The following is a 20,536-nucleotide window of genomic DNA, read 5'->3' as shown; positions in this document are numbered from 1 at the left end:
AGCTGACCCAGACCAGACCAAGGCCTTAGCTCAATGGCACGCTCACAGACTGCATGTTGGGTTCATTAACTTCCTGCACCTTTCCTTTATCTTGTTTGTTGTATGGCTTGTCTTCTATCCTGCTCTGTGTACTGTGTAAGAAGCCAAGTTTAATCACATGGTGAACTGTCATTGAGTTTGGAATCCTAAACCTGCTTTATAATTGCGATTTAACTTTATGACTGAATAAAGCTGACTGTGGAAAGACAAACTCGTGTGCGCACCTTCATAGCGTGCTCGTGACAAGTGTACATACTATGGCAACCTTTTGTGTAAGAAGAGAGAAAAATGAATATATGCAGATATTCGCTTATTCTTGCAAAAAGAAACACTGAAAGGATAAACCAAAAATTAATAAAAATTAGGAGAGTCCAAGTACCAGTCAGGGGCACCTCTTGGCAACCCCTCCTCATGGTCCCAGCTCTGAAAGTGGCAGCCAGTGTTTGAGGTGGTGACCCTTCCTCCATATATATATATATTTTTAAGATTTTATTTATCTACTTGAGAGAGAGAGAGCAAGGTGAGAGATCATGAGCGGGGTGAAGGGCAGAGGCAGAAGCTCCCTGATGAGCAGGGAGCTCAATGTGGGGCTCAATCCCGGGACTCCAGGATCATTGTATGAGCCGAAGGCAGACGCCTATGCAGCTGAGCCACCCAGGCGCCCCCTCCTCCATATTCTTTAAAAGTTCTGGTAGTCCCATCTGCCCTTTCGGTTCCCCCCAACTCTTAAGACTATAGTTTCACCTGTAATTATGAATCTCCAAATTACACCCTACTCCTTTTTTTACTGTCTTGCAACACATACACTACCAATTCTCTACATTAAGTCCCCATTTGAATATCTAGTACATTTTTCACTCTACTGAATGGATCCTGACAGAATGTTAAGGGTAAAAAGAATCACAAAGGAATCTTAAATCTGCCTCAGTAATTTTGTCAGTAGTAACATGGATACAGTATTTTAAAAATCTCTTATGTCTACTGTAAAATAAAGTAAATAAATGTGAACAATACTTAAAAACCAAGACTTCCAGTTGAAGAGAGACAAATACAAAATCGCTTAGAGGGAAAAAAAAACCCTGCAATATGTTCAAAATAAACTGGAAACAGCAATATGAAGTTTTTATTTCTAAAAAAACTATTTTCCAATTCTGCTCATTTAAAGGACCTAGAAATAATGAAGACCCATTAGGAATGTGCATTCCTGGCACTCAGATCTTGGGTTTCTAATGGCGTTCCCTATAAAAGAAACTAGGTCGGGGCAACGGGGTGCCTTGGTGGGTTAAAGCCTCTGCCTTCGGCTCAGGTCATGGTCTCGGGTTCCTGAGATTGAGCCCCGCATCCGGCTCTCTGCTCAGCAGGGAGCCTGTATGCCCTCTCCTGCCCGCCTTTCTGCCTACTTGTGATTTCTCTCTCTGTGTCAGGTAAATAAATAAAATCTTCAAAAAAAAAATTTAAAAAAAAAGAAAAAGAAAGAAAGAAACTACGTCTTCCTAGAAAAAAATGACTGATTTCAGTTAAGGACAGGGAAAGTAAAATGTGAATCTGGGATACCTTGTTGTGATAGAAAACAACCCAAAGACCAATTGGGGGCACGGCAAAAGGACACAATACCAGCTTAAAGAGACTTACATTAGCCGAAGGTTAAGTGTCAAAAAGACTAATGCTGCAACTACGTGTAAAACATAAATAAAAACCACGTCACCTACAGTGATACAGAGAACAGCAAAGAAACTTATTTGCCACCACTAAGGTGACCAATTCTTTACTAAGAAAATTTACAATGAAAAGCAAAGAACATATTACCTTATTAGGAGAAATTTCTAGTAGCTCATTCTCAAGTTGATGGTATCCTGCCAGCTACTAAGTGTGGAAGGAAGAGTAATAATCATAATCCTTCTGCAACCTCCAGTGAAATAACTGATTCTGACAGGGACCCTTAATAAGAGTGCCAAAACCAAGAAGTGAAGGACAGCTGAAAAATAGGGTAATTGCATTATGTTAATTGCTACCCCACAGATTTTCTGATCGCTACAAAGGGAAAGCTTTACAACAGAAAGATCAAGACTTTCATATGAACCAAGTGATCAAATTTAGCATCATTATAATGACACCAAGTATGATACAATATGAGTACACAGTATCACAAAGGACTGCAAATATGAATATAATCAAGCCTTTAGAGTTGTCTCAAAAGAGGATAAAAGGGTTAAATGACACAAGGAAACATTGAGACAAATCGTGAATGTGAAAAAGTCTACCAGAGAACCAGACTGGTACCCTCAAAAAGTCAATGTCATTTAGGGAAAAGAAAAAAAGGGGGGTTGGGGGAGAGAGGGCTGTTTTAGATTAAGAAGCAGAAGCTAATTAAAATCAAATGCAATTTAAGAATCCTGACTGGATCCTGGTTTCTACTTCAGTCCTTTGCACTTGTTCTCTCTGTCCCCAGAACTTCACGTTGAACCTTCTGCCTTGTGTCTCAGCCTGAACATGACCTTCTCACAGAAGCCTCCTCTAAACCATCCAATCTCAGCCTTTCCCTTCCGCTCCATGCCCTTATCACATCATCCTGTTTTATTTTCTTCCTAGTACTTACTACTACCAGAAATTTTATTAATTCATTAATTGCTTTCTCCAATCTCAAAATATAAGATCCAGGAAACTAGACACCTTGCCTATTTTGTCCACTGTATCCCTAATACCATGAGCCATGCCTAGCACATAATAGCATTCAATAAATATTTGAGGTTTGGGGTTTGTTTTTTTTTAAGATTTTATTTATTTATTTGAGAGAGAGAGAGAGAGAGCACGCGCAAGCACAAGAGGGAACACAAGGGGCACCTGGGTGGCTCAGTGGGTTGGGCCTCTGCCTTTGGCTCAGGTCATGATCTCAGGATCCTGGGATTGAGCCCCGCATTGGGCTCTCTGCTCGGCGGGGAGCCTGCTTCCCCCTCCCTCTCTGTCTGCCTCTCTGCCTGCTTGTGATCTCTGTCAAATAAATAGACAAAATCTTAAAAAAAAAAAAAAAAAGTTTTAAGAGAGAGAACACAAGCAGGAGGAGTGGGAAAGTGAGAAGCAGGCTTCCCACTGAGTAGAGAGCCTGATGCGGGGCTCAATCCCAGAACCCTGGGATCAGGACCTGAGCCAAAAACAACTGGGCCACCCAGGCGTCCCATTTTTTTTTTTTTATTCATTTATTTGAGAGTGGGAGAGAGAGAGAGAGAGAAAGCACAAGCAGGGGAAGCAGCAGAGAGAGAGAAGCAGGCTCCCCATTGAGCAGGGGGCCCAATATGGGGCTAGATCCCAGAATCCTGGGTGCCCCTTGGGGGGCTTTTTAAAAAAGATTTTATTTGGGGTGCCTGGGTGGCTCAGTGGGTTAAGCCGCTGCCTTCAGCTCAGGTCATGATCTCAGGGTCCTGGGATCGAGTCCCGCATTGGGCTCTCTGCTCCGCAGGGAGCCTGTTTCCTCCTCTCTCTCTGCCTGCCTCTCTGCCTACTTGTGATCTCTGTCTGTCAAATAAATAAATAAAATCTTAAAAAAAAAAAAAGATTTTATTTGACACAGAGAGCACAAGCAGGGGGAGCAGCAGGCAGAGGAAGAGGGAGAAGCAGTCTCCCCTCTGAGCAGGGAGCCCAATGTGGGCTCAATCCCAGAACCCTGGGATCATGACCCAAGCTGAAAGCAAATGCTTAACTGACTGAGCCACCCAGGAGCCCCTCAATATTTGTTAAATAAATTGACCAACGAACAAAAACGTAACAAAGATTCAACAGACACTTGAGATCATACAATGCCTCAGAAAGCTCATGAGGAACATCAATCTGTAAGAAATGAAAGTGTATACTAAATGAATATCTGAGTGCCTAACACATAAGCACTAAATGTATCTACAAGGCACTAAAAGTATTACATATAAATTACACCACGATATATCCCTTTTAAGCTACTTGGCAGAAAGTAATTAGCACAATAATTTTCTTTTTGAATACTGACTTTAACCTAATTGTGCAAGGACAAGTGGCTCAGTGGTAGAGCATACAGGAAATAATATACAGAACTTCAGAGACTAATGAAATGAAAGAAGAAAAAAAAAAAAGGCCCAGGCCACCTGGGTGGCTCGGTCAGTTCAGCGTCTGCCTTTGGCTCAGGACATGATCCCAGGGTTTTGGCTTCGGGATTGCTGCTCAGCAGGGAGTTTGCTTCTCCCTCTGCCTCCCCAGCCCCCATGCTCTCCCCTCAAGCATGCATGCATTCTCCCTCGAGTGTGCGTGAACTCTCTTTAATAAAAATAAATAAAATCTTGGGATGCCTGGGTAGCTCAGTCGGTTAAGCGTCTGCCTTCGGCTCAGGTCATGAACCGAGGGTCCTGGGATCGAGTCCCACATCGGGCTCCTTGCTCAGTGGGAAGCCTGCTTCTGCCTCTGCCTGCTGTTCTCCCTGCTTGTGCTTGCTCTCTTGCTCTCTCTGACAAATAAATAAATAAAATCTTTAATTAATAAATAAATAAAATCTTCAAAGGAAAAAAGACCCCCTACCTAGGAAGATGAATGTTCAGTTGTACACATGAGCATAATATGCAAGAGAGGCAAGCCAAGATACAATGAAGGTCATACAGAGAGTTCAAAAGATAAGCAGGGAACACAGGCACTTAGAGAAGTTACCATGGGTTGTTGTTTTTTTTTTTTTAAGATTTTATTTATTTATTTGTCAGAGAGAGAGAGGAAGAGAGAGCAAGCACAGGCAGACAGAGCGCAGGCAGAGGCAGAGGCAGAGGGAGAAGCAGGCTCCCCACAGAACAAGGAGCCCGACGTGGGACTCGATCCCAGGACGCTGGGATCATGACCTGAGCCGAAGGCAGCTGCTCAACCAACTGAGCCACCCAGGCGTCCCTACCATGGGTTCTTGATCAGAGTAGAAACATTCAAATAATATCCCTTAAGACTGATCTGTCAAAACACTGTCACCTCAATCTTAACCATTTCCAAAGATTACTGAGAAGAAAATCTCAAATAACAGCAGCTTCTGTTTATTGAGTGTTTACCATGTGTTAGGCATTTAGTTAAATATTTTACACATATGTCATGAGACAGGAATTGTAATTGCCATTTGAAGATGAGGGAGACTGAGATCATAAAACTAGCAAATGGCAGAGCCCTGGCAACAAGAGCAGCTAAGAACTCTAACACTACCCCAGTCTGCTTTCAGCTCATGAAAGCCTGGTCTAGACTCACAGTCAAGTCAGGCAAATCTAAGGGATACTGAATAAGAGAATACAGAACTACATGGCCAGATACAAGAGATGAAAGATTTAAAGAAGAAAGGAAAAAAAAAAAAAAAAGATTCCCGGTTTTATGGTCTATCAGACCAGAATAAAATTATTCTACCTACAGATATGGGAATATTGAGAAGGGAACTTGTTTAGTAAGGTTTTTGCCTTAATAGAAGAGAGAGATGAGATAATGGACTCAGTTGTGAACATCTGCACGGCTGAGTTAGAGGATATGCTCTATGAAACCCCTGGAGAACCAAGAAACATAAAAGAAAGATCACATCTAGATGATTTAAGACACATCAGGGCAGTGGTGTCAAATGGAGCCATGAACAAGGCCAGTTCTCCAATCAAGGATAGAAAGAGAAGCACAGGAGAAAAAATAAAACATGAGGGGCGCCTGGGTGGCTCAGTGGGTTAAGCCTCTGCCTTCGGCTCAGGTCATGATCCCAGGGATCGAGCCCTGCATCTGGCTCTCTGCTTGGAGGGGAGCCTGCTTCCTGCTCTCTCTCTGCCTGCTGCTCTGCCTACTTGTGATTTCTCTCTCTGTCCAATAAATAAATAAAATCTTTAAAAAAATAAATAAAAAAATAAAACATGCATTCCTGTGAAAGGACAGGTATGCCACTGGCTATACTATATACAATTTAGGAGATTAAGTTCCCTCTGTCCCAGTTTTATTTTCTTATTCCTTAAGTTTATTCTTATTATTATCTTATTTCTTAAGTTTACTTATCTATTTATTTCTGTAACCTGTACACCCAACGTGAGGCTCAAACTCACATTTGAACCCACTGATTAAGAACTGCATGACTGGGGCGCCTGGGTGGCTCAGTGGGTTAAGCCGCTGCCTTTGGCTCAGGTCATGATCCCAGGTCCTGGGTTCGAGCCCCACATCGGGCTTTCTGCTCAGCAGGGAGCCTGCTTCCTCCTCTCTCTCTGCCTGCCTCTCTGCTTACTTGTGATTTCTCTCTATCAAATAAATAAATAAAATCTTAAAAAAAAAAAAAAAAAAAAAAAGAACTGCATGACTGAGCCACAAGATCAATCCGACTAAGCCAGCCAGGCGCCCCTTGTCCCCAGTTTTAATGTTCCATAAAAACAATATAATAAAGTCTAACGTGGATATTTATATGTGCTACACAATGTGCTAAGAAGTTCACATACAGGGGTGCCTGGGTGGCTCAGTGGGTTGAGCCTCTGCCTTTGGCTCAGGTCATGATCTCAAGGTCCTGGGATCAAGCCCCACATAGGACTCTCTGCTCAGCAGGGAGCTTGCTCCCCACCCTGCCCCCCCCACCCTCTCTCTCTTACTTGTGATATCTCTCTCTGTTAAATAAATAAATTAAAATCTTTTTTTTTTAGATTTTAATTTATTTATTTGACAGACAGAGATCACAAGTAGGCAGAGAGGCAGGCAGAGAGAGAGGAGGAAGCAGGCTCCCCGCTGAGCAGAGCGCCAAATGCGGGGCTCAATCCCAGGACCCTGGGATCATGACCTGGGCTGAAGGCAGAGCTTAACCCACTGAGCCACCCAGGCGCCCCCAAATAAATAAAAATCTTTAAAAAAAAAAAAAGTTCACATACACTCCCATATTTAATTGTCCCCTAACACAGGCATCATTATCCTGATTTTACAGATGAAAAAACTGAGACTTAAGAAGCTAAGATCCATACCTCAGGAGAGAACTAGGGTATGAACCTGAGTCCACCTGGGGCTAAAGCCCAGAATCTTAATTACTATGTTAAAGTAAATGGTTACCAAGCCATCCCACAGAGCATATATAAACCATTAAGTTACCTTTTTCTAAATTATGATAATATGTACATAAAACTTGCCACCTCAACCATTTTTAAGTGTGCACTTTGGTTGTCTTATGTACATTGACACTGTTATAAAACCATCCCCAGTCCACTCCAGAACTTGTAATCATCCCAAACTGAGACTCTGTAACATTAAACAATAATTCCCCAAGCCCTTCTCTCCCCAGCCCTTGGCAACTATCAGTCCACTTTCTGTCTCTATGAATTGGACTACTCTAGGTACTTCATACAGGTGGAATCATACAGTACTTGTTCTTTTTTGTCAGGCTTATTTCACCTATCATGACTTCAAGATCTGTTACCATTAAGTTACTTTTAAGTTAAATAAAATGTGAAATTTTAACCCATGAGTCATTACGCATCTCTACAGAGAATTACATTCCCAAATTCCATATGATGTATGAAACACTTTTTGGAGGAGAGAACTGCATTTAGTGAGAAAAGAGAGGTGAGTAAGGTTAAATTTGAGGGACCCACAGGGAAGTAAATCTTTAGATTCAGTAATATGGAAGAGAGCAGCTGGCTTGATCTTGACTAGAGCAAAGGATCTACTGGGGAAGATGTCATTAAGTATCAAATCAAAAGTTAAGAAAAACAGTCTTGCACAACACAAGGCAAACACAATACTGTTTGATTCTAAAAGATGCTATTCCTTTTTGGCAAAAGATAGCAAGACTACTAATAAAAAAGTTTTAGGGCCACCTGGCTGGCTCAGTCAGTGGGGCCTGTGACTCTTCATCTCGGGGTTGTGGGTTTGAGCCCCACGTTGGGTGTAGAGATTGCTTAAAAATAAAAATCTTACCCCCAAACAACAACAACAACTTTAAAAAGAACTATTGAAATAGAAGGATAAATTCCATTTCCCCTTGACTTCCATTTGAAAAGCCAGGAGATGGGAGAGGCAACATTTCAGTAAAACTGTATTGACGAATTCATAATTACATCAATCTTTCCCTAAACAATGCACCAAGAGGTTCATTCCAGAAAAAAAATTCCTTGCTCTCTATTAGCGACATGAACCAAGCATTTAAAATGAGATTAATAGGGGTGCCTGCGTGGCGCAGTCCATTAAGCACCCAATTCTTGATTTGGGTTCAGGTAGTCCCCTCACGGTCTTGAGACAGAGCCCCTGCCAGGCTCTGCAGTCAAGGCAGAGTCGGCTTGAGATTCTCTCTCTCTCTCTCCCTCTCCCTCTGCCCCTCCCACCCATGCACACCCTCTCAACTCTCTAAAATAAATAAATCTTAAAAAATAAATAAATAAAATGAGATAATAAAGGAAACACAAATTCGGAAAGTATGTTGTATTAGTGAATTCCTTAAAATAGTTGAAATAAAAGTATTCAAAATGGGGGCACCTGGCTGGCTCAGTCAGTAAAGTATGTGACTCTTGATCTTGGGGTCATGAGTACAAGCCCCACACTGGGCATACAGCTTACCTTAAAGAAAAAGAAAAATAGTATCCTAAATATTAAATATTCTAAAGAAATATTAAAGCTGAAACTAAAACTTGTTTGTCTTTTTTTTTCTTGTTTGCCTTTACAGTAATTAACTGAACTACCCCAAATATATATATTACTAGAAGATAAAATAAGTTACTGTTCAAAGTAGTAAAATTTTCTAAGTGACTACTACTCTATATAATACCTATACATTTATCAGACAGATATATAAATAAGTATCAAAGCACTACAAGAGCATTTCCACTTTAGAAACAAAACACTGAACAGTGACACTGGAAAAAATTAAATTCAAAACTTGGGGGATGGGGCACCTGGGTGGCTCAGTCATTAAGCACCTGCATTCAGCTCAGGTCATGATCTCAGATCCTGGGATCACACCCCACACTGGGCTCCCTGCTCAGCAGGAAGCCTGCTTCTCCCTCTCCTTCTGCTGCTCCCCCTGCTTGTATTCCCTCTCTTGCTGTCTCTATCAAATAAATAAATAAAATCTTTATTTTTTTAAGATTTTATTTATTTATTTGACAGACAAAGGTCACAAGTAGGCAGAGAGGCAGGCAGAGAGAGAGAAGGAGAAGCAGGCTCCCCCACCGAGCAGAGAGCCCAATGTGGGGCTCGATCCCAGGGCCCTGGGATCATGACCTGAGCTGAAAGCAGAGGCCACTGACCCACTGACCCACCCAGGCGCCCCAATAAATAAAATCTTAAAAAAAAAAAAAAACCTTGGGGGAAACTCTACAACTTAAAAAATTTAATACAGGGGCACCTGGGTGGCTCAGTTGTTGGGCGTCTGCCTTTGGCTCAGGTCATGATCTCAGAGTCCTGGGATCAAGTCCCGCATCGGGCTCCCAGCTCGGTGGGAAACCTGCTTCTCCCTCTCCCTCACCAGCTCCCCTGCTTGTGTTCCCTCTATCATTGTGTCTCTCTCTGTCAAATGAATAAATAAAATCTTAAAAAAAAATACAGAAAGAATCAAAATTCAAAGCAAATTTGCTTGCCAATACACCCATGAGTAAGGAAGAGCAAAATCAAGCTAAAGGAATATCACTAAGTTGTAATTTTACAAGATATTTAGAAGGTCACAAAAAACAATTTAATTCTTTTCTTGTTTTGCTTTGTTTTCTTCCAACACCTTATATGTTTAAAGTAAGCTAACGGGGAGCACTTGGGTGGCTCAGCCGGTTAACCAACTGATTAAGGGATGGAGTCCTGCATCAGGCTCTATGCTCGGCGAAGAGTCTGACCGAGGATTCTCTCTCTCCCTCTGCCTCTGCCCCTCCCCTCACATGCGCACGCACTCTCTCATTCACTCTCTCTCAAATAAATAAATCTTAAAGTAAGCTATATGGCCAACGTGGGGCTTGAACCAACAGCCCAGAGATCAAAAGTAGCATGGTCTATAAACTGAGCCAGGCAGCAGCCCCAGATCACAAAAAACAATTTAGAAAATAAGTTGGGGGCACCTAGGTAGCTCAGTCAGTTAGGCATCCAACTCCTGGTTTTGGCTCAGGTCATGATCTTGGAGTCCTGAGATGGAGCTCAGCATGGAGACTGCTTGAGATCCTCTCTCCCTTTGTCCCGCCCCCCATTCATGATCCCTCTCTCTCAAATACATCTAGAAAGAAAGGAAGGAAGTGAAGGAAGGAAGGAAGGAAGAAAGCAAAGCTGAATTATGAGCACAATACTAGGCAATTTTTTTTTGATGTTTATTTACTTAAGTAATCTATACCCCCAACATGGAGCTCCAACTCACAACCCTGAGATCAAGAGTTGCAAGCTCTTCCAACTGAGACACCCGGGTCCCCAAGACTGGGCAACTTTGAAGTCACTTCTCTATATGTCATATCCTTCTATACATAACAAATTCACAATATAGAAAAATAAACAAACACATTACCTTCATTTTTCTATCAACCACTACCTTAAAGCCCTCATTTTTAGTGTTGAGTATTTACATGGTTAATATGTAAACATGAGTGTTATTAAATTGTAAATGTTCTACGATACTGTACCACGTGAAAATTCTACACATCCCAAAACTCATGAACTTTGCAATACAGACGACAACATGCTAAATTAATTATAAAACTACCACAGCACTAAGATGAGGAACTTGTATTGCAATACAGAAGTTCAATATCAGAGAGGCTAAGCAACTTTTACCTGCATGAACGAATTCTATAAAACAGTTCAGTATAGTCCTGGTTTAAGTTGTCAGCTTCGCCCAAAAAGGAAAAAGGACCTTCTCACTTAATTTATTACTGAGAGAAAGGAGACAGTACTATAACTACTTATAGTACACATTCTAAGGGATTGACAACTAAACATTAACTAAACGTGATCAAATTAAAATCATACATTGCTTCTTATGCCGGTTTACACAACAAAAAACAAAAACATCATCTCTCTAAAGTTGTCACCGTTTAGTAATCTGAGATATTTTCATTGCAGCTGCAATGTTTGTGTTTGTTGCCTGGTATATGACTCACTCCCAGGTTCTCCCAAGACTTTGTTAGATTTTTGAGAATGCAGAAATCCTAACTGGGGCATACTGTGTGGGAAGTGTCATGACTGTGAATGAATAAAAGGGGGAAAGAAGTCAAGATAAAAAAATATTTTTTAAGTTTTTATAAAAAGCAAGTCACTCACAAAAGGCAGATTTTTCTGCAGAATAGGAAAGGCTATGGAGCCATCCTGGCCCTGAGAAGCCTTCCTTGACTCCCTCGGTTGGATTCTGTGCATTTCTTACTTTTTAAACTACAACATACTTAACTAGTTTCCTTGTCTGGCTCCCCAACCAGACTATAGGCAACTTGAGACCAAAATGAGACCAAATGCCCAGCGTATATAGAGGGCCCTCAGTAAGGGGTTTTCATAAAACTGATCATTGAATAATCAATCTTACATTTACCTGTTATTTTACAAAGGACTCTCACAAAACATTATCTCTTCTGACCCACGTAACAATCTCCAAGTGGAAAAGGCATTAGTTAACCAAACAGCTTCTGGTTTTATAAAGAGTTGTTAATTCAGTGACTAAAACAACCCTGAAATCACAAAAGATAATCACGTATTTGTTCATCTTTGAGATAACTTCTCCTTGGGACCTCAATATCCTTGTAAAATCCAGAGATTTTACTAGCATTTCTGTGCCTGCTCTTCATAATAGGTAGGAATCATGAACAACAGCTCTGAATCTTACAGAAGAGTTTAACTATATAAAGCAGTGTTATATGAAGGCTCTTTTAGCAATCAGACAATAAGGAGCATCCTAAGCTATTTTTCCTGATCCTGTTCTTTTTGAGACTCTGAGAAGGTAAGAAATTTACAAAGGGCAAAATGCTGGAGAGCGAATGATGTCATGGATGTCATGAAGTTGCATCAATACCTGATGATGATTTAGCACAACAATACAACACATTATGCCAAGAAGCATAATGTCAAACCATCAGGATGCTTTACTGCATTATTGCATGATTCTTAGCAAACTGAAATTTAAGGTGGCTCTTCAATTTTCTGTGAAGTTATTTGTTCAGGTTTATGTCCTTATGAAAGGCAATAAGAAAATCTACAAATCTCTATGGGAAAGCTTTAAGAAAAGGTCAAAGATTAGCTAATATTAAATCAAGCAGTTGTCATTTTAACAATTAAAAGCTTTTTGAGGTAGACAAAACATCCGTGGGTCAATGTAGATTGAGTAATAGATTTATACTGGGTTTGTGAAAAGCAAACAGTTACAGGGTATAAAATGACAACACACAATAGAAAGGACACCCAATCAGATTTTACACATGAATATGCTCAAAGTTAGGAATTTGACACAGAGAGTCACTATTCACTGTAAAAGCTGCAGACTGAATTTTAATTCGATTCTAAATGATGGTATTTCTCCTCTAATTTCCTTCTCCCTTTAAACCCATGATGTCATCATTTTAAACACAAGGAAAACAAATTTAAGTTACAAAGATATTCAGTGTGTCCAAGCCAAAGCCACTGCCTAAACATTTTCCCCATAGCACAATTCCAGCTGATCCCATCATTCTTCAAGGAAGAGATCACAAGGCTTCAAGCCAGCTTCCCAACGTGAGAAACTACATCAAAACCTCCCAATTAGCAGCTGAACAACAAAAACTTACTCCCAAAAAGGAATAACAATGTCCTTGCCAGTAGGTGAGAACTGGTAAGGTGTCTGAATCTTCACCCACAGCAATCAGAATCCCACGACAGAAAAGCCCAAAGACTTCGGCAATTAAGGAAAGCTTTTAGTTTCCGAATAAAATTCAGGAGATTTAACAGACAAAAGCAATTAGCTATTCCGAAGCTCAAAAACACAAAGGTTTTCAAACAAACGAAGGCTTCATTAGCACCTAAGTTACTCTGCAGAGACCATCAAGATCTCAGAATCGGGTTTTCCTCCGTTTACAAATTCGTTCCCACCCTCCACCGTTCCCTTTGCACAAACAATTCTCACAGTCACAACGTGGACTGCTGCCTCAATCAAGGAGACCCGCAGTCACCACTTCGCCGGAGGAACACTCGAAAAGCTAAGCGGCAAGACAGGCTGCTTGTGTCTTATTTTTAAAACCAATTCCAAAATCTCCCCCTCTGCAGCTACAGCTTCACCACAGATGCCGGCCCCTCGCCGCAGCCCCAATTTTGGAAGGCGCTGGACTCCGGCTCCTCAGCGCAAGGCGTTAAAGATCCGGGGACCGGGTGAGAGATTAGCTGACACCCAGACAGCCATCCCCGCCCTGGTCATAACACCCTTTCGTAGACGCAGTGAGGGGATGTGAACCGCCCTGCTTGAGGAGAGGGGCCGGGTTCACTCCCATTCCAAAGGCTAGGTGGAAAGGGGCACTCCTCCTCCTCCCTGCCTAACCCAGCGAGGCCGAGGATGACGACAGCAAGGCCCCCAGGCCAGCCGGCACCGACCCCCGCGCAAGATGCGCGGCCTGCGCGGGGCCGGAGACGCCCCCTGCCCCCTGCGGGCCTGGGGCATAAAGGGCAGAAGGCGCCGGCTCCCCGCCGCGGCCCCAGGAGAGGGAGAAGCCTCACCTGGCCCAGCCCGCACCACGCTCTCGGGTTCGCTCCGCTGGCGACGGCGATGAGGGAGCCGGGGACAGAGCCAGAGCAGAGGCGCTCCGCCTCAAACGGCGCTTGCCGCACTGAGGCTCCTCACAGCTGGCGGGACCCCGAGCCGCCCGGAGCCGCCATCTTCCTCCACTCAAACGCCGCCGCCGCTGCTGCTGCTCTGGCCCAGAGAAGACAGCGCCGAGTGCGCATGCGCCGGGGACTGGCGCGGAGGACGCGCTCGCACATACGTCAACGCGGCGTGCCGAGCGAGGCGGCCTAGGGATGGCGCCATGTTGGGAAGGGACGTGGTCCCAGGCAGAAGTTCTCCAGAGGCTGGAACGCCGCCCCGCCGGGGCAGTGAAGCTGGGTGGAGTTGGGGAACGTTGAGCTTCTGCGCCCGCCTTCCTTGAATCCCTAGAACCGACCCCAGAGCTGCACCCACCCTCCTTTGCACTTAGGCCTAGGGGCAACTGGGCAGTTTCCCCAATGGCTTGAGACTGTATAGACCTAGGGCCAGGAATTTAACTCATTTGGATCCCCGGCGGCTGATGGTCACGAGGGAGGGCTGTGGTGAATGGACGTGCTCTTGGACGTCAACCGAAGAAGGGAAACTGAGTGCCTTGATTGTGCAATGGAAGCCTCCCTTAATGGAGGTACCCACAGTGTGACTTGTTACTAGCTCCTTTTATCAGATGAGGAAAACTGAGACGCAGAGTAGTATCAGTATGTTTTCCCAAGACCACATACCTGAGGAGCAAGATGGGGCTGAGGGAGACAGGGCAGAATGTGGATTTAGGAGTATATGATTCCCAAGCTCCAGTTTACGGTATCACTATCACCAGGCGGTGGGGTCCAACAAAATACCTCTTCCAAGGGGGCACCCTGGTGTGTAGGTGAGAATCTCCACTGTCTCATGCGTTCGGTAAGTGGTCTAAGGAAATGCCAGAGATACAGAGCCCAAGGGCTTCAGTCCTAATCATTTGCGCCTGAAAATGAAGCGATTCTTAGCTGCAAGCCCACCGTTCAGGAATAAAGTGGACCCTTCTGGGATATCTCTTGGGACATAGGTCTGGGTCAGAACCCAAGTCCCCTTGGGTTGCGAGGACAAGGTACTCTTGAGGAGATGTGGATCAGCCTCGCTCCAGAAAGTACTGGATAATTCAGTGGTCCTCAAACTTGGATAATTCAGAGACCCCAGGGGAAATACTTGTGAAATCCCAACATGAGAAACTGATTTAAGAAACTCAAAGTCTGGGGCGCCTGGGTGGCTCAGTGGGTTAAGCCGCTGCCTTCGGCTCAGGTCATGATCTCAGGGTCCTGGGATCGAGAGATCACAAGGTGGCAGAGAAGCAGGCAGAGAGAGAGGAGGAAGCAGGCTTCCCACTGAGCAGAGAGCCCGATGCCGGACTTGATCCCAGGACTCTGGGATCATGACCTGAGCCGAAGGCAGAGGCTTTAACCCACTGAGCCACCCAGGCACCCCTTAAAGCAAAATCTTTAACAATAATCATAGCTGATGTTTATTGTGTGCTCTTATGTGTCAAACTGCTAAGTAGGTGCCATTATTGTGCTTATTTTACAGATGATGAAACTGAGGAGGGGCACCTGGCTGGCTCATTTGGTGGAGCATGTGACTCTTGATCTCCTGGTTATGAGTTTGAGCCTCACGTTGGTGTAGAGATAACTTAAAAATAAAATCTTAAAAAAATAAATTTTTAATAAAGACAAAAGAAACTGAGGCACATGGGAATTAACTAGCTCAACCCAGGATCACAGGCAAAGGTTTGAACCCAGGTGGTTTTGCTTCAAAGCCTTTGTTATTGTTAATTTTGTTCATTATTTTTTTCCAATTTTTTATTGTGGTAAAATACCCATAAAAAATAAACAACATTTACTATTTTACCCTTTTGAAGTGCAGCATTCATTGCTAATAAGTACATTCATACTGTTGTGCAACCATCACTACCGTCCCTCTCCAGAACTTTTTTTTGACATACATTATATTGGTTTCAGGCATATGATACAATGATTCAACATTTATATACATTTCAAAGTGATCACTGCAGATGTAGCTAACAAGCATTACCACACAAAGTTGTTACATATTATTAACTGTAGTCCCCGTGTTGTACATTGTATCACTGTGTCTTATTTATTTTATAACTGAAAATTTGTACTTTTCCTCTCCTTCCCCTATTTCACCCATTCTGCCACCTTTTCCCTCTGGCAACCACCACATTGTTCTCTGTATTTATCAGTCTGTATTCTTTCTATTTTGTTTGTTCATTTGTTTCGGGTTTTTAGACTGTTTTTTTTTAAGATTTTATTTATTTATTTGATAGACAGAGATTACAAGCAGGCAGAGAGGCAGGCAGAGAGAGAGGAGGAAGCAGGCTCCCTGCTGAGCAGAGAGCCGGATGTGGGGCTCAATCCCAGGACCCTGGAATCATGACCTGAGCTGAAGGGAGAGGCTTTAACCCACTGAGCCACCCAGGCGCCCCTCGGGTTTTTATTGTTTTAAGTTTATTTATTTATTGTTTTAAGTCATCTCTTACCCAATGTGGGGCTTGAACTCACAACCCTGAGATCAAGAGTTGCATGCTCTACTGACTGAGCCAGCCAGGTGCCCCTGTTTTGTTTTTCAGATGCCATATGTAAGTTAAATCATACAGTATTTGCTTTTCTCTGCCTTATTTCATTTAGCATAATACCCTGTAGGTCCATCATGTTGTCACAGATGGCAAGATTTAATTCTTTTTTTAGGGCTGAGTGATATTCCATTGTATAAATATATCACATCTTTATCCATTCATCTATCAATGGACATTTAGATTGTTTCCATAGCTTACCTATTGTAAATAAGGAGGCAATAAATATAGAGATGCATATATCTTTTTGAATTAGTGTTTCTTTGGATAAGTATTTCTGTGGATAAATACCCAGAAATAGAATTGCTGGATGGGGACGCCTGGGTGGCTCAGTTGGTTAAGCAGCTGCCTTTGGCTCAGGTCATGATCCCAGCGTCCTGGGATCAAGTCCCACATTGGGCTCCAAAAAAAAAAAAAAAAAAAAAAAACCAACTTAAAAAAAAAAAAAAAGAATTGCTGGATGTTATGGTAGTTCTATTTTTGATTTTCTGAGGAATGTCCATACTGTTTTCCACAGTGGCTGCACCAATTTAAGGTATTTTTTGGGAAAGATTTTATTTATTTATTTGACAGACAGAGATCACAAGTAGGCAGAAAGGCAGGCAGAGAGAGAGGGAAGCAGGCTCCCTGCAGAGCAGAGAGCCCCATATGGGGCTTGATCCCAAGACCCTGGGATCATGACCTGAGCCGAAGGCAGAGGCTTTAACCCACTGAGCCACCCAGGCGCCCCTAGAATAAGTAAGCTATTAACATAGAACAACATTCAAAAGCTACAAAAGGACATATAAAGATCAAGTCCATCATACCGGTCCCCCAGCAACCTCTCTCCTCCATCAATGTGATTACCATGACAAATTCCTTATATCTTTCCAGAGAGGCATACACAAATACACACATAAACATATAGGGGTGCCTGCCTGGCTCAGTCAGAAGAGCATGCAACTCTTGATCTCTGCATCGTGAGTTTGAGCCCCACATTAGGGGTAGAGGTTGCTTAAATTTAAAAAACAAAAAACAAAAACAAAAACAAAAATCCCACATACATATTTATTTTTTTTAAAGATTTTATTTATTCATTTGAGAGAGAATGAGTGAGAGAGAACATGAGAGAGGAGAAGGTCAGAGGGAGAAGCAGACTCCCCAAGGAGCTGGGAGCCCGATGCGGGACTCGATCCTGGAAGTCCAGGATCATGACCTGAGCCGAAGGCAGTCGCTCAACCAACTGAGCCACCCAGGCGCCCCCCACATACATATTTAAATAAATAAACCTAGAGATAGCAGCAGACTAAACATGTTGTTCTTTACCTTGCTGCTTTAAAAAAAAAAAAATTTATTTAACAATAATTCTCTGAGGTCATTCCATGTCAGCATATTTAGGACCAACGAAATTTTGTTAACAAATTGCATTCTGTCCCTTTGTATGAATGTACCATATATCTTTTAAACAAATGCTCTAGAGATGGACATTCAACTCTCCTGCTTTGTGACTATAAACAAAGTAGCCGAGAATATCTTTGTACTTTTGTTATTTGCATATGGGCAAATGTATCTACAGGGAAATTTCCCAGAAATGCAATTGTTGGGTCAAAAGGCATGTACCCTTTAAATATTGGTAAGTTTGCCCTTTCTTTCTTTCTTTTTTTTAAGGTTCTATTTATTCATTTGAGAGCGAGAGACAGAACACAAGTGGGGGAGGAGACAGAGGGAAAGAGAGAGAAGCAGCTGGGAGCTGATGTGGGACTCGATCCCAGGATTTGGAGATCACGACCTGAGCCTAAGGCAGACGCTTAATCATCTGAGCCACCCAGGCACCCCTAACATTTATTTCTTGACATAACTGCCTACATAGCTCCAGTTCATGCATTAGATGGAAAGTTTGTTCACTGTGGGCTTTGCTCTTTTGGAGGAGGGGAGAGGCAAAGGGAGAGGGAGATAGAAAATCTCAAGCAGGCTCCAGGCTCACCAGGCAGGGCTCAATCTCACAACCTGAGATCATGACCCGAGTTGAAATCAAGAGTCAGATGCTTAACTGACTGAGCCACCCAGGCGCGCCTGGGGCTTTGCTCTTAATTCTTTTCACATCTCAGTGTTTTACATGGTCTATGAAAGGTGCCTGCAGTTCTGAGTGCAAGTCCCAAACATGAGTGGTATATCATGTTTTAGGATATCTGTTAATATATGTATGTGCCCCTACTTCAACTTTTGGGGAAGAACTGGAAGAAAACCCCCCAGTGGAAGAAAACCACCACCACTTCCTCAATTTTAGAGTTCATTTGGCCCCATTTCTTCATTTTATAGATGAAGAAGGGACTTGCCCAAAGTCACAAAGGGCCTATATGATTAACTAGGGCTGGTCTCCTGGTGGCCCATCGGTTGGAACAAAGGCCATTTCCTTTGCAGCATCCTCCAATGGTCTCCTAGATCTTTATCTTTCTGTTCTCCTAGAAAACTCAGTCCCAGGAATGCCCAACTAATTGCTTTGTTAAGGCGCATTGCCAAATATAACAAAATTGTAAGGAACTATCTCCCTCTGCTGGTAACATGCTACAACTACAAAGCCTTCAAAAGAAAGTGTCCTCAGCCTTGAAGAAAAACTAATCACACCCCAAGAGTGAGACTTAGATGAAGCCTGATAGACAATCGCATCCCCCCTACTGTCCCTAAGACTTAGTCAGGATAATTTATTTAAGGGAATAGGTTCACAGAAGAATGTATTCAAAATAAATATAGCTCCGGAGAATGAACAAGACAAAACCCTTTTTCTTTGAAGTTGGACAGGCTGTCCATAGTATTAGTTGTATTTTAGAGAATTTGAGCTGCAAATGGAATATCCATGTGGAGATGCCAAGAAGAAGCCTCAGAAACACCCAGGGAGGTCAGGGCTGGAAATCAACTTTGGGAACTTTAGTGTTCAGTGGGTGGCTCACACCATGAGCTTCAAGTCAAAAATGACGGACTGAGGACACATCCTGAGATGATCCATATTTCAGAGACAGGAAGTCATGAAACCAGAGAATTAGTAAGCACATCACTTTAACTTCTAAAGACGTAACATTTAATACATGATTGCAGTTTACAACCATAATTATTAGGACTGCAATTGCAAAAATTCTCAACAGGAAACTGTTACTTTAGGAAGATGACTGGCATGCTAAAACCATGAAAGGAAACACATTTTGGGTTAGATAATTTGATTACAATGGCTAAATGCAACAGTACCAAATGACAGGTGTTTTTTTTTAAGATTTTATTTATTTATTTGACAGAGAGAGAGATCACAAGTAGACAGAGAGGCAGGCAGAGAGAGGAGGAAGCAGGCTCACTGCTGAGCAGAGAGCCGGATGCGGGGCTTGATCCCAGGACCCTGAGATCATGACCTGAGCCGAAGGCAGAGGCTTAACCCACTGAGCCACCCAGGCACCCCCAAATGACAGGGTTTTAATACTGGGAGGCCTATACGAACACAACAGTGAGAACAAAAACACATGGTGTTTACTTTTCTCTTGTTTTGGGAAAGAATGGATGAGTAAAGAATTTCAAGTCTTCTTAGGGAGGCAAGACACCTACCTGGTAATGATAACAGTTAATGTTTGGAAGTCTTACTGCTGGCCAAGCATTGTGCCATGCTTTATATAGTAACTAATTTAATTCTGATGATTTTTTTTAAAATTTTATACTCTTCAGGGTTTTTTTTTTTTTTTTAAGATCTTATTCATTTATTTGCAGACAGAGATCACAAGTAAGCAGAGAGGCAGGCAGAGAGAAAGGGGGAAGCAGGCTCCCTGCTGAGCAGAGTCTGATTTGGGGCTCAATCCTCAGACCCTGGGATCATGACCTGCGCGGAAGGCAGAGGTTTTAACCCACTGAGCCACCCAGGTGCCCATAATTCTGACGATTTATAGTAACTAGCTTAATTCTGACGATCTGCCTTTGAAGCGGCTACCACTACTATTATCTCTGTTTTTGTACACTTGGGGAAACTGAGGAACAGACACCTTAAGTAATTTCATAAGATCACGGGAGCTTGTTTGAGTTGAAAGTGTCAAAGTTGATGGGGCGCCTGGGTGGTTAAAGCCTCTGCCTTTGGCTCAGGTCGTGATCCCAGGGTCCTGGGATCGAGTCCTGCATCGGGCTCTCTGCTCAGCAGGGAGCCTGCCTCCTCCTCCTCTCTCTCTCTGCCTGCCTCTCTGCCTACTTGTGATCTGTCAAATAAATTAAAAAAA

At 42.8% G+C, this 20,536-nt stretch overlaps 1 protein-coding gene across 1 annotated transcript in view; it reads right to left on the bottom strand.

Moving 5' to 3' along the window:
* The window catches only part of FBXO42 (F-box protein 42), a 107,043-nt gene extending 93,184 nt beyond the window's left edge, over positions 1 to 13,859 (bottom strand). The window contains exon 1 of the mRNA XM_047726053.1: positions 13,648 to 13,859. The gene's annotated coding sequence lies outside the window, so the exon portion shown is untranslated. The remainder of the gene's footprint in view (positions 1 to 13,647) is intronic.
* Between the last annotated feature and the right edge of the window lie 6,677 nt (positions 13,860 to 20,536).

This window comes from Lutra lutra, chromosome 4 (genome assembly GCF_902655055.1).
Source record: "Lutra lutra chromosome 4, mLutLut1.2, whole genome shotgun sequence".
Lineage (NCBI taxonomy): Eukaryota > Metazoa > Chordata > Mammalia > Carnivora > Mustelidae > Lutra > Lutra lutra.
This window is presented reverse-complemented; position numbering and strand designations above follow the sequence as displayed.